Below are 13,971 nucleotides of genomic sequence, written 5' to 3'. Positions count from 1 at the left end.
TGTACTGGCGATAAATCAAACTTCTGGTGGTTTGCTCGTGAATGTAACTATTCAATGACACCTGAATCGCTACCAGATTATCTTTATTGGCCAAGCTGTGGTCCTGTGTATATAGTTTCTGTGCTTTCTTCAATTGACGTTCCAACCTCACAATCTCTGATGCTACTAGCTTCTTCCTGTGGCTTGTATAGGCTATAATTTTACCCCTTAATACTGCCTTTGCTGTTTCCCAAAACAACTGCGGTTGTTCTAGGTGGTGAGAGTTATGATGACAGTAGTCATCCCACGATTCTTGCAAGTATTTCTGAAACTCTTTATAGTGAAAAAGGTATGAAGGAAAGTGCCATGCTGGTGATGATGTGTAATGAGTAGGCACAGACAACACAATCCATGTCATCGTGTGGTCAGAGACAGACTTTGGCCCAATGTCTGCTTCTTATATATCGGTGAAGATGCCCTGAGACACTAATCCAATCGTGATAATGTGTTATGCGCTATAGATCTGTGTGTAAAATTCTGCTCAGATGGGTGTAGTAGTCTCCAGGCATCGACCAACCTGAGAGCTTGTGCAAAAGATTCTAATATCCCTTTGCCTGGGTTAGACTCCAAATGTAGTGCTGTACTATCTCGTTCAGGATCCATCACTAAATTCATATATCCCACCACCAATATTGGCAGATCCATGTAAGATAGTAATTTACTAAGTAGATCAGGATAAACGGGCTTAGTAAAAGGTGTGGGCCCATAGAACCCTAAAAGATAGAGTTCTCTACTCTGTACCCAGAGTTTTAGAAAGATATATCATTCCCCAGTGTTGGTAAACAGTACCTTAGATGTACATGCCAGTGTTTTCCTAATTAAAACCGCAATGTCCCCTTTGCGGGTCCGTAATGATGAATAATGTATTTCCCCTACTCACTATCTACTAAATTTCTGGTGTTTGGCATCAGTGAGCCTAGTTTCTTGGAGGCAAATTATATCACTCTTTCTCCTTTGAAGTGCTGCCAATATTTTTGATCTCTTAATTGAGGAGGTTATCCCTCCCACATTCCAGGAGGTAATCTTACATGCTGCTGCTATCTTTTGCGATTGTATGAGAGATCCAGTTCTGGTTCAGAACCTGATATTTGCTCTCCAAGGGCAACCAGACTCGCCCCCCAAAGAGTCACACAATTGTAAATTTTCCATATTCCACACAGTATTCTGCCACATACAAGCTTTTTCTTTCTTTTTGTCTCCTCCTCCCATATCTGGGGAAAAAAAAACCCACCACCAATTCTGTATCACTAACATTGCTGTAAAGTTGCATTCCCCATTTTCACTCTGTGGCGTCCGAAATACCATGCTTTCCTTATAGTGGGCATCAGAAGCTCTGCTTGACCTTCAGCACTGTGCCATTGCGGTATTATTAAGTATTTGGTCATTGACCTGTGATTTTATTGCATAATTTGTTTATAAAAATCGTTAAAATTTAATAATATAAAAATTTACCCTAGCATGAAAGGCAGATGATTAATACATATAATATGCTGCAGATCTGGAATAGCTTAGCGCTATAGGAGATCACATTGCCTATTCGATTTGCTTTATGATGCCTCCCTGCTGGACCATTCTTGTTAAGTTTATTTAGGCTTTTTGATAATCCTATCCTTTGTCTCTCACCACTTTTGTTCGGGTTTGTTTACTCCCTTTGCTGTCTCATAATCCCTTTCGAGGAGTGACAGTTGTTCCCTTAAATATTTTGAGAAACCCACTTAGTAACAACATTCCATGCTACTAATCCCAGGGCAAGCAGTGGCTTCCCCCATGCCCATGCTCAATAACCGATTATGGACTTTTCTTCCAGGAACTTGCCTGAACCTTTTTAAAACCCAGATACGCTAACTGCCGTTACTATATCCTCCGGTAATGAGTTCCAGAGCTTAACTATTCTTTGCGTGAAAAAATATTTCATCCTATTGTTTTAAATGTATTCCCATGCAATTTCATTGAGTGTCCCCTGGTCTTTGCACTTTTTCAATGAGTGAAAAATCGATTCTTCTCCAGCAGCTCCACACCACTCAGGATTTTGTAGACCTCAATCATATTTCCTCTCAGCCATCTCTTTTCCAAGCCGAAGAGTAGTAACCTCTTTAGCCTTTCCTCATATGGGAGCAGTTACATCCCCTCTATCATTTTGGCCGCTCTTCTTTCTAATTCTGCTATATCTTTTTTGTGATATGGCAACCAGAATTGAATATAATACTCAAGGTGAGGTTGAACCATGTTGCGATACTGAGGCATTATAATATTTTTGGTCTTATTTTGCATCCCTCTCCTAATAATTCCTAGCATTCTATTTGTTTTTTTTTTGGACACTGCCGCACACTGGGCAGAAGATTTCAGTGTATTTTCTACAATGACACCTAGGCCTTTTTCTTGAGTGCTGACTCCTAAAGTGGACCCTAGCATCAGATAACTATGATTCAGATTATTTTTCCCAATGTGTATCACTTTGCACGTCTACATTAAATTTCATCTACCATCTGGATGCACAGTCTTTCAGTTTTCTATAGTCTTCCTGCAATTTTTCACAATCCGCATGCATTTTGACAACTTTGAACAGTTTTGTGTCATCTGCAACTTTAATCATCTCACTGGTTGCACTACTTTTAGCAGTAATAATTATAGCACAACACTTCCTTTAATTCAATATCAGTCTTATCCATTACTGTTGAGGAATCTTAGCCCACTTTTCTTTGCAGAACCGCTTTAATTCAGACACATTTGTAGGTTTTCATGCATGAACTGCTTGTTTCAGGGCCTGCTACAACATCTCTATTGAGTTCATGTCAGGACTTTGACTAGGCCAGTCTAAAACTTTAATTTTGTTTCTCCTCAGCCATTCAGATGTAGACTTGCTAAATAACCCAATTAAGCTTCAGTTTACAAATGACTGGACATTCTCCTTATGAATTTTCTGGCACAGAGGAGAATTCATAGTTCCTTCTTTAATGGCAACTTTTCCAGGTACTGAAATAGCAATGCATCCCCATAACATCACATTACCACCATGTTTGACTGTTGGTATGACATCCTTACTGTGGAACAACTGTATTTGCTTTATGCCAGACATAATAGGACCCGTTTTGACTCATCTGTCCATAGAATATTATCCCAAAAGGCTTTGGGATTATCTAGGTATTCTATTGTAAATGTGAGACGAGCATTAATGTTACACTTGGATAGCCATAGTTTCCACCATTAAACTTTCCCATGAATCCCATTTTTGCCCAGATTCTTACTGTAGCATCATAAACACTGACCTTAGCTGAGGCTAGAGAGGCGCGCAGTTATTTGGATTTTTTTCTTAGTTTTTTTATGACTTCCCAGATGAATTGACACTATACCTTTGGAGAAATTTTGGTAATTTTTTAAAATGGCTGTGCACTAATGGCATCTTTAATGCAGGCCATTAATGAGATAAATAGAGAATCAGCATTTTTACAGCCATGGTAAAAATGGCCTTAATACATGGTAATGACCCACTGAGGACACTTGTTACTGCACCTTAGTAAAAGGACCCCTAACTGCACTGGGAAAAAAACACCATGGAAAAAACATAAGTATTGCCATACTGGGAAAGACCAAAGGTCCATCGAGCCCAGCATCCTGTTTCCAACAGTGGCCAATCCAGGTCACAAATACCCAGCAAGATCCCAAAAATGTACAAAATATTTTATACTGCTAATCCCAGAAATAGTGGATTTTCCCCAAGTTCATTTAATAACGGTCTATGGACTTTTTCTTTAGGAAGCCGTCCAAACCTTTTTTAAACTCCACTAAGCTAACCGCCTTTACCACATTCTCTGGCAACGAATTTCAGAGTTTAATTACATGTTGAGTGAAGAAAATCTTTCTCCGATTCGTTTTAAATTTACTACATTGTAGCTCCATCGCATGCCCCCTAGTCCTAGTATTTTTGGAAAGCGTGAACAGACGCTTCACATCTACTGTCATGTCCCAACTTAAACCGTATATAACTCTAAGCCACATTAGTTCTTTTTTTTTGTTTAAAGATTTTTATTAACTATTTTATACAAACAGCCTAGTTCAACAGTGGTAAATATCAATACTCATGAGTATACCTAATGCTAGAAAACAAAGCATATCCACTAGACAACCTCTCAACCATCCTTCCACTCCTCTCCACTACCTAAAAAGCTCCCACTTCTGCTCCCTACTCCTCACTCCCTCTTCTCCACATCCTCCACCGATCCTCCCACTTATATCTACAGATTCCCTTTGGCCCCCCAGACCTTAAATATATCATCCTCACTGCCCGGTTGAAAATCTCTGATAGAACTCATGGGAGTCAAACCTGAAATAAGCTTATTCTTCCCTAGTCCATCTTTTATTGAATGACATACATTCAGAGTTGTCTGAGTAAAGGGATGCTGTAACCAGATCCCCCCCACCCATTTCTTGTTTATGGTACCCTTGGTAATGGCACCTTCCCCCAGCTCTATTTCCAGTCACCCGTTACCCTTTTCCCACACCACTCCACAATTATTCTTAATTCAGCAGCCTGATAATATCAATCTATCCTCAAAATCTGAGTTCCTATTTGTCCCACACTGCTGCTTAAGTTCTACCTGCCACTCTTAAAGGTCTCCCCTTACAGATGAATCAAAGTAACTTTTTCTGAATCTGATTCAGAACTCTTTGAGAGATGCACACTACCAATGCCCAGAACAAATATGTCAATCTTAGAAAAATATTCATGTGATGGTATGTATATGCCCTACCCACATAATGTTAAGCTTATCCCATATCTCTATATGTTTGATTATCTGCCTAACAAGGGTGGAATTTTATTTATTTTTATTTATTTGTTGCATTTGTATCCCACCTTATCCCACCACTTTGCAGGCTCAAAGTGGCTTACAATACATCATGAGTAGTGGAAGAATGTTAGTAATAAACATTTAGTATTGCATGTTCTTGGTCAGCATGATAAGAAAAGCAAAGTAGTAGTATACAAGCAGATTTTAGGAGACAGTTCTAAAATTAAATAAGCGAGTTGTGCATATTCACTTGGGTTGATCTTTTTGGTATGCTCTTTCAAAGAGATGGGTCTTCAGTAGTGCGCGGAAGTTCGCTATTTCATGTATCGATTTGTGCTCAAGTAGGTGAAGTTTGACGCATGCATTAATTTGTATTTCATTCCCTTGCAACTGGGGAAGTGCAGATCAAGGAATTTGCGGGATGATCTTTTGGCATTCCTAGGTGGTAGGTCTATTAGGTCCGATGTAAGCTGGTGCGTCTCCATGAATAATTTTGTGAACTAGTGAACATATTTTGAACGTGATGCGTTCCTTAAGTGGGAGCCAGTGTAATTTTTCTCGTAAGGGCTTTGCACTTTCAAATTTTGGTTTGCCAAATATGAGTCTAGCTGCAGTGTTCTGGGCTGTCTGGAGTTTCTTGATTATTTGTTCCTTGCAACTGGCATATAGTGCTTTGCAGTAGTCTAGATGACTGAGCACTAATGATTGTACCAAGTTTCGGAATACACTCCTTGGGAAGAAAGGTCTTATTCTTTTTAACTTCCACATTGTGTGAAACATATTCTTGGTCGTGTTTCTCGCGTGGTTTTCTAGTGTTAGGTGTCGATCAATGATGACTCCAAGAATTTTTAGGGTTTTTGAAATAGGAAGGTTTAGAGTTGGTGTGTTGATGGTGGTGTATTCTTTCTTGTTGTGTTGGGAGGTTAGTATTAGGCATTGGGTCTTTTCTGCATTGAGCTTCAGCCGAAATGCGTCTGCCCATGAATGCATGATATTGAGACTTTGGTTGATGTCATTGGAAATTTCTTTTAGGTCTTGTTTGAATGGTATGTAGATTGTTACATCATCCGCATAAATGTATGGATTGAGGTTTTGATTTGCTAGTAGTTTTGCCAAGGGTATCATCATTAGGTTGAATAGAGTCGGCGAGAGGGGGGATCCTTGTGGTACTCCACATTCTGGTACCCATGCGGCTGAAATAGTCGAGTTAGATGTTACTTGGTATGACCTTGCGGTTAGGAATCCTTTGAACCACTTGAGGATGTTGCCTCCAATTCCGAAGTAATCAAGGATGTGTAGTAAGATTCCTTGGTCAACCATGTCGAAAGCGCTTGACATGTCAAACTGTAGAAGTAGTATGTTTTTACCAGATGCAACCGTTTGTTTGAATTTAGTCATGAGGGTTACTAATACTGTTTCGGTACTGTGGTTAGACCGAAACCCTGATTGGGACTCGTGAAGTATAGGAAATTTATCTAGATAGTTTGTAAGTTGCTTAGTCACCAACCCTTCGGTTAATTTGGTTATTAAGGGAATAGATGGTACTGGTCTGTAGTTAGTTAGTTCACTAGCGCTCTTCTTTATGTCTTTGGGTATGGGGGTGAGTAAGATGTTTCCTTTTTCCTTCGGAAAGAATCCATTTTGTAACATGTAATTTAGGTGTTTCGTTATGTCATTTATGAATTGTTGAGGGGCAGACGTCATCAGGTTGTTTGGGCATAGGTCTAGTTTGCAGTGAGATTTGGCAAATCTTTTGAGCGTTTGGGAGATAATGTTTTCCGATAGTATCTCGAAGTTGGTCCATGTTCTGTCTGCTTGGTGAATGCCAGGTGCTGGGTCTAGGCAATTGAGGAGTTCAACATAGTTGGTGGTGCTGACAGGTATTTTAAGTCGTAGTTGTACTATTTTTTCGTTGAAGTATCTCGCGAGATTGTCTGCTCCCGGCATGTCTTTGCTGTTGGTTGTGACTGGTGTGGTGTCTATTAGTTTGTTCACGAGTTGGAAAAGTTTGTGTGTGTCCTTGTAGTTTGGTCCGATTATGGTTTTGTAGTGTAGTCTTTTGGTTTGTCTTATGGTGTATTTGTATGTTCTTTGAAGTTGTTTCCAGGCGTTTAGTGTGGTGTCGTCTTTCTTTTTAGTCCAAGCTCGTTCTAACCTTCTGACTTGTGTTTTAAGTTTTTTCAACTCTTCATTGAACCATGGTGTTGAATTCTTTCTATGTGAAGATCTCGTATGGGTTGGAGCAATGTTGTCTAGTATAGATCTACATCTGTTGTCCCATTCTGAGAGGAATTGGATTGTTTCTGTATTTATTGTCCATTCGTTATGGTAAATATGTTGCCAAAATTCTATCGGGTCTATTTTTCCTCTCGTGGTATAAGTTTTCCGTTCTTGTTTAATCGGTGGTCCTTTTGTTTGCCATTGGAGGGAGATGTTTGCTTTGTAGTGGTCCGACCATGGTGCAACTGTCCACTTTGTGTCTGTTAATGTAAGGTTTGCATCGTGGTCAAAGTTGTGTGCGATGATGTCTAGAGTGTGTCCTTGTCTGTGGGTAGGTTGTGTGTGTGTCCTATGGAGGTCCCATAATTGTAGGAACTCTACGCATTCTTGGGTGCTGGTTGAGTTGAGATCTTCAAGATGTAGGTTGATATCTCCTATTAAGATGAGATTTGAGCTGGAGACACAAGTGTTCGAGATAAAGTCCATGAGGTATGTTTGGGATTCATGCCAGTTGCCTGGTGGTCTGTAGAGCAAGACTGCGGTAAGGTGTTCTTGCAGGTTTGTGTGGTTTATTCTTACCAAAGCAATTTCAAGTTGTGGTAGGATCGATTCGGTTATTGTTGTGATGGTAAACTCAGATTTGTATATAATTGCTATTCCTCCTCCTCTTTTTCCATTTCTTGTCCAGTGAGTGATTTTGTAACCAGGTGGACATAGTTCTAAAATTATAGGGTCTTTGAGGTCATGAATCCATGTTTCAGTGATGAATAGGAGGTCTAGGTTGTCTGTGGTGATCCAGTCCGTTATGTTCTCTGTTTTCTTTACCACTGATCTGGCGTTTGTGTATCCCATTTGAATTTGTCTGTATGGTTCCGTTTGGGAATTGGTTGTGTTGATTCTTATTATTTGTCTGGTTTCTTGGAATGATTTGCCTCAGATTGCCTATCCACCACTGCCCAGATAGTGCACTTCATTCCTTGCCTACTGGAAGGGGAAGACCACACCTTATATCATCCCCAAATCTTCCTTGCTCACAAAGATGACCAAGGTCTCAAATCTGGAGTAATTAGCTTTGAAGCCTGAAATGTTAGCAAAATCCTCAATTTCCTTCAGGAGAGTTGGCAATGAAAGTCTCAGATTGGTGGACATTAACATTGCATCATTTGCAAACAGGATAATTTTAAATTCCCATTCTCCATGCACCAGCCCATATATATTGTGATTTTTCCAAATCTGTTGCACAAAAGGCTCCATAGCCAATGCAAACAGCAGGGAAACAAAGGCACCCCTGCTTAATACCCCTCTTAAGCATAAATAACCACAACCCCCCTCCATTGACCTTTATACTGTTGCTGCATGTGATCCATCGTACAGAGCTTGAATCCAAGTTAAAAACCTGTACATGAATCCTCATTGTTTTAGCACTCTATCTAAAAAGCTCCACCTCATCTTGTCTAATGCCTTCTTGGTATCTACTACTACTACTACTACTACTTAGCATTTCTATAGCGCTGCCAGGGTTACGCAGCGCTGTACAAGTTTAAACACGGGGAGGGACAGTCCCTGCTCAAGAGAGCTTACAATCTAACGGTAACGGTATCCAAGTTTAACATAAGGAAAGGGATCTTCTCTTTCTGGGCCACCCAGACCAAATCCAATATTTTATGTGCATTATCTGGCCCCTCCCTCCCTTTAATAAATCCACTTGATCCAGGTAAACCAAGGTGGGTAGTAGGTTGCCTAATCGGTTTGCCAATATCCCAGCATAATGTTTTGACCCCGAGATGGGGTGGTAAGAACTGCAAGCCATGGGGTCCTTGCCTTCCTTCAGGATAGTGGTAACACTAGCATATTTCAAGGCCACCTCTCTTCCATACACATGTTCTTCCTTGAAAACCCTATAGAAGGTAGTTGAAAAGCCATCCAGTCCTGGAGTCTTGCTCACTATTAATCAAGATTCATTCAATGTGCAACATTCATTGTCATTCTTGTTTCTCATTATAGGCTTACAGATTGGTTTATATAAGCTGTGCTGCATTTAAGGTTTACAAACAATATTTTCAAAGCATATGGACATCCCCAAATGCCAAAAAGATGTCCATGTGCACTGATTGAGGGGCTGGCCACTGGAAGGATTAAAAGACATGACACCGCCTTAATCCCCAGGGGTTGTTGTCCCCCTCCCTATCCCCTGAAACTGGAAAGGAAAACCAGGGTCTGTGACAGCTTCAAGTATTATGGGCATTCTGAACATACCAGCATACAGATCTGAGGAGTAGCTAGTGGCTACTGCAGTGGACTGTAAACGAAGGGACCCAGGTTCAAATTCCACTTTAAATACTTTTCATTTTTTAAATTGTGTGCCCTTCAGGAACAGAAAATACCAATTGTACCTAAATATATAAGCCACCTGCAAGCCTGAAGGCTATGTGAGGACACAGGGGCCTGGGCCCCCTAAAATTTCCTCTGGCCCCTGGTTTTGCTGATGGGGGTCCCCAACCCCCACCAGCTGAAGCCTTGTCCAGCGCCGGTATCCAGCACAGCCACATTGCCTGCCCTGCTCTTTCTTCCCCCCTCACATCCTGCACGCTCCTTTTAGTGAAATTGAACCAGTTTCACTAAAAGGAGCGTACAGGATGTGAGGGGGAAGAGAGAGCAGGGCAGGCAACGCAGCAGTGCCAGAAACTGGTGCTGGAGAAGGCTTCAGCTGACGGGAGTTGGGGACCCCCGCCAGCCAAGGTATTTGCTGCAGCAGTGGGTGGGGAGCGGCAGGGCAGCAGAGGGGGGCAGCAGGAGGGGGGGCGACAGTGGGGCAGCAGACCTAAATTGCCCCCTCACCTCGGGCTCTGGCCCTCTCCCACCGTGAGGTCTGGCTATGCCCCTGGTGTACAGGTACAGTAGATATATTTCTGTTCCTGGATGACTCACAATTGCAAAAAAAAAAAAAAAAAAGAGTTAAAAAATACATTTGAAATGGACATCTGTTTAGGATGTTCTGACTCGGATGTCCTTTAGAAAAAGCCCCTAGAATATAAGAACATAAGAATAGCCATACTAGGTCAGACCAAAGGTTCATCTTGCCCAGTATCCTGTTTCCTACAGTGCCAAGTCAGGTCACAAGTACCTGACAGAAAACATTTCATGCTTCAAATCCCAGTGTAAGCAGTGGCTCCCCTATGTGTGTCTCAATAGCAGACTGTAGACTTTTCCTCCAGGAACTTGTCCAAACCTTTTTTAAATCCAGATACGCCAACTGCTGTTATTACATCCTACGGCAAAGAATTCCAGAGCTTAACTATTCGTTGAGTGAAAAAATATTTCCTCTTATTTGTTTTAAAAGTATTTCCAAGTAACTTCCTTGAGTGTCTCCTGGTCTTTATACTGTTGGAACGAGTAAAAAAATTGATTCATTTCTACTTGTTTTATACCACTCAAAATTTTTTAGACCTCAATCATATCTCCCCTCATCCGTCTCTTTTTACAAAAGTAAAATTTCCATCAAATGCTCTAATTTTAAAGTCTACCATAGTAGGGAGGTGAAGCTACTAACCAGAGACAAGATCCAAAGTAAATTAGACAAGAAAGTAAAGGTTCATGTAGCTATGCTAAACAAACCTCAGTCAATCTTATTTCAGTGCCCGTATAGTCTGAGTCTCCATTAAGTTGTCTTCAGAAGTAGGGATAACATCTTTCTTACTCAAAAACAAAGTCAATTGTAATAGCTGAAAAAAATCTACTTGGTACTCATATTATACCATGTGGTACACTTACAGGAAAACTTCAAAAGAAAACCGGCCCCCAATTAAAGGACCTTAGGTCGAAACAACAAAAACTAAGGCAAGCATAAAATATGTCTTCTTTAGGATATCCAAGTATAGCACTTTAACCCCAGGATTCTATATATCACATCAAGATTTCCATGTGGAAATCAAAGCGTATTACATAACAATGCGTATAACTCAGGGCCCTGTTTACAAAGGCGCACTAGATTTTTAGCATGCGCTAACCGTGTAGACGCCCGTAATATTCCTATGGGTGTCTACACAGTTAGAGTGCACTAATTGTTAGTGTATGCTAAAAATGCTAGCATGACTTTGTAAACAGGGACCTTAATTAACTAGCCAATCAGCGCTGGTAATTGGATATTAACAAGCATTAATCAGTACTAATTAGCATTAATTAGAATTTATATGCACTACTTGCTAAGTGTATTCTGTAACGTGGTGCATGTAAATTCTAAACCGCAAAGTGGGCATGGTTATGGGCATGGAATGGGTGGGTCTTAGGCATGTCTAAAACCTATGCGCATTGTAACAGAATACACTCAGTCTGCGCCTAAATTAGGCAGCAGGATTATCACCAAGTTTTAGTTGGCATAATTGACTGCGACTAAATTTATTTGAGTGGACCGGTACTCGACGTAATCAATATACTGTGAGGAAATTTAAGCCTAGTCTCTACAATTTAGGCATACTTTAGAGAATATGCCTAGGTTTATTATTCTTCTGTGTGGATTTTTCAGGTGCCATATACAGAATTTAGCCATATAGGAGTAACTGTATAAATGATTTTATTAATGATTTTTAGAATTATTTAAAATTCAAAGAAAGAAGTCAACAGTGAGCTTTTCCCCAAAAAGACCAAAAATTTGTAATTTGTCTCATGCAAAATTAACCTGATCTGTATATGAAATAAGAAAGCTGCATGCGAAAATACATTTTTTAGAGTACATTTTCAACTGTACATAATACAGAATTGCCCTGATACACTGCAGATCATTTAGACTGCAGTACTTGTTACAGTTCTGCTTTTTATGAACATGTGATTATACTGATTATCTTTTTGCTACATTCACAGCTTTAACAACACACTCCCTTGTCCACTTATTATATTATTTATTTGTTGTGCACAGGGTAATCATAAATTCCAGTGCAGTGCTTCTCAATTACAGAAGCATCTGAGCACTTTCCATTTGTAAACAAAAATACATTACGCTCACGGTTCTCCCATTTAATCTGTTGGCAGAGTAGGTTCAAGTTTGAAAGCCATTGATTTTAGGTAATTTACTTTATAAAATGCATTTAAAGAAATGCCTAAAGCAGTAATTACCTCCTATTAGAATACTTGCAGAAATAATTATTTAGTACTGAGATAGATATATTTGGTAGTTTCTTCAGTGTACCACCTGGGAAGTAAAGTATTTCAAGCAGTGCAATTTTTGAAACTACAATTAAACACTATTATCATAATTATTTTTACAAATCAGCTATGAAGTTTTATCAGTTACCGTGTCCCTCCCCAAATTAATATGGAAGCCTATCAGTATTTACTATTCACTTAATGCATTCTGTAATTATTACATCATTTTAGTACTGTATGTGAGGCCATTTATTTTTTGATTGCCCAGGTACAATGAATATATCATCAGCGTTTTGGTGCTATACAAACAGTCTGTATACTTATCGAACCCCTCTTCCACCTTTCTAAGTATAGTGAGATCTTCTGTAAAATACAAGCTATGACAAATTATAGCTTTCGCCCGCCACATTTCCTGGTGACATTTAACTCCCCCTCATACCTTTTAAAATAGATCTTTTGACAACTCTGATAAAAATATTCAGGTCTTCAGATTTTCTTATTAACTGGCGCTATCACATTAGTTGTCAGTTTGTAATTTATGATGAATGATTAGAATTCAGTGTACTGCTGAGTACTACAGAGATGCTAATAGCCTTCCATGGTGACTAATGGACTGGCCCTACCAGTTGCACCAAGCCACTTCCATCTCTGTCTTTATATTTTACTTAAGTCACTGTGATATTCACCACTGTTTGTAAGTGACATTGTGCTTTATTAACATACAAATAGTCATGATTTCACAACTCAAGAAGCAAAAGCTTTCAAGCCATATAAAAACTCAAGTATAATCTTGTCTTATAGTGAAGACTAGTGACCTTCAAATCTCATTGTATTTTAACTTCCTGTTTGTTACATAAAAACTGCTAGGGGCTTAGGAAGCAACTCTAACAGGGTGTCACCATTTAGATGCCGTATTACCACAGGTAGCTTTATGTAATTTCTTTTGGGCAGCTGTGAAAGTGTGATATTCAGTGTTTAAATTCATTATCAGAGGAAACTAGATGCACTGACAGTTATTAGATATTTTGTAAAGTCTTAAAGTATGGTTTATATAAGCTCTTTTGGGAGACTGTGAAATTATGATTTTTTTTGGTGTTTAAATTCATTAATTTTATATTGTTTTTTATGATGTATTGCTATTGTTGATATTTTTTATTATTGCTCTATTGTAAACCATTTTGATGCTTCTATGTAAATGCAGCATGTTAGCTCCTACATTGACATTTAAATGCACAACTAACACTGGGGCCCTTTTACAAAGCAGCAGTAGGGCTACCAAGCGTGTAGCACATGCCAGATTGACACTACTGCCCATTTAGCATGCCCACCAGGTGGTAATTTCAAAGTTGGCGTGCGCTATTTCCCGTGGTAGAAAATATTTTTGTATTTTCTACTGTGGGGCTTTCCTGGCAGTAATTGGCAGCGCGGCCACATTGGCATGCACTGCATGAGTACCCTAACCACTATGTCAATGGGTGGCGGTAAGGGCTCAGGCAGTAAATAGCCGAATGCTATTTTTAATTTTAGAAAACGGCCATTTTCTATCCGCATTAAAAAAGCCTTTTTCCCAGCTGCAATAAATAATGGCCTAGCGAACACCAAAAACACGTGCCCACACTAATCGTAGGCCACTTTTTATCACGGCTTAGTAAAACGACCCCACTATTCTGTAAGTAGCTCATGTAAACGTTGGCCATGCCCATGCCCCTCCACTGAGAATGCCCCTCTACACATTTTGTGCTATGCCATTTTAGTGCATAATTATAGAATAGCACTTAAGCATACT

The 13,971-nt window shown here is 39.7% G+C and overlaps 1 protein-coding gene across 1 annotated transcript in view; it reads right to left on the bottom strand.

The window, feature by feature from the left end:
* The window catches only part of COL19A1 (collagen type XIX alpha 1 chain), a 946,027-nt gene that overhangs the window by 43,319 nt on the left and 888,737 nt on the right, over positions 1-13,971 (bottom strand). The window lies entirely within an intron of this gene.

This window comes from Microcaecilia unicolor, chromosome 3, assembly GCF_901765095.1.
Source record: "Microcaecilia unicolor chromosome 3, aMicUni1.1, whole genome shotgun sequence".
In the NCBI taxonomy this organism is placed as follows: domain Eukaryota; kingdom Metazoa; phylum Chordata; class Amphibia; order Gymnophiona; family Siphonopidae; genus Microcaecilia; species Microcaecilia unicolor.
The sequence above is the reverse complement of the archived record's forward strand: the minus strand, read 5'-3'. Positions and strand labels throughout refer to the sequence as shown.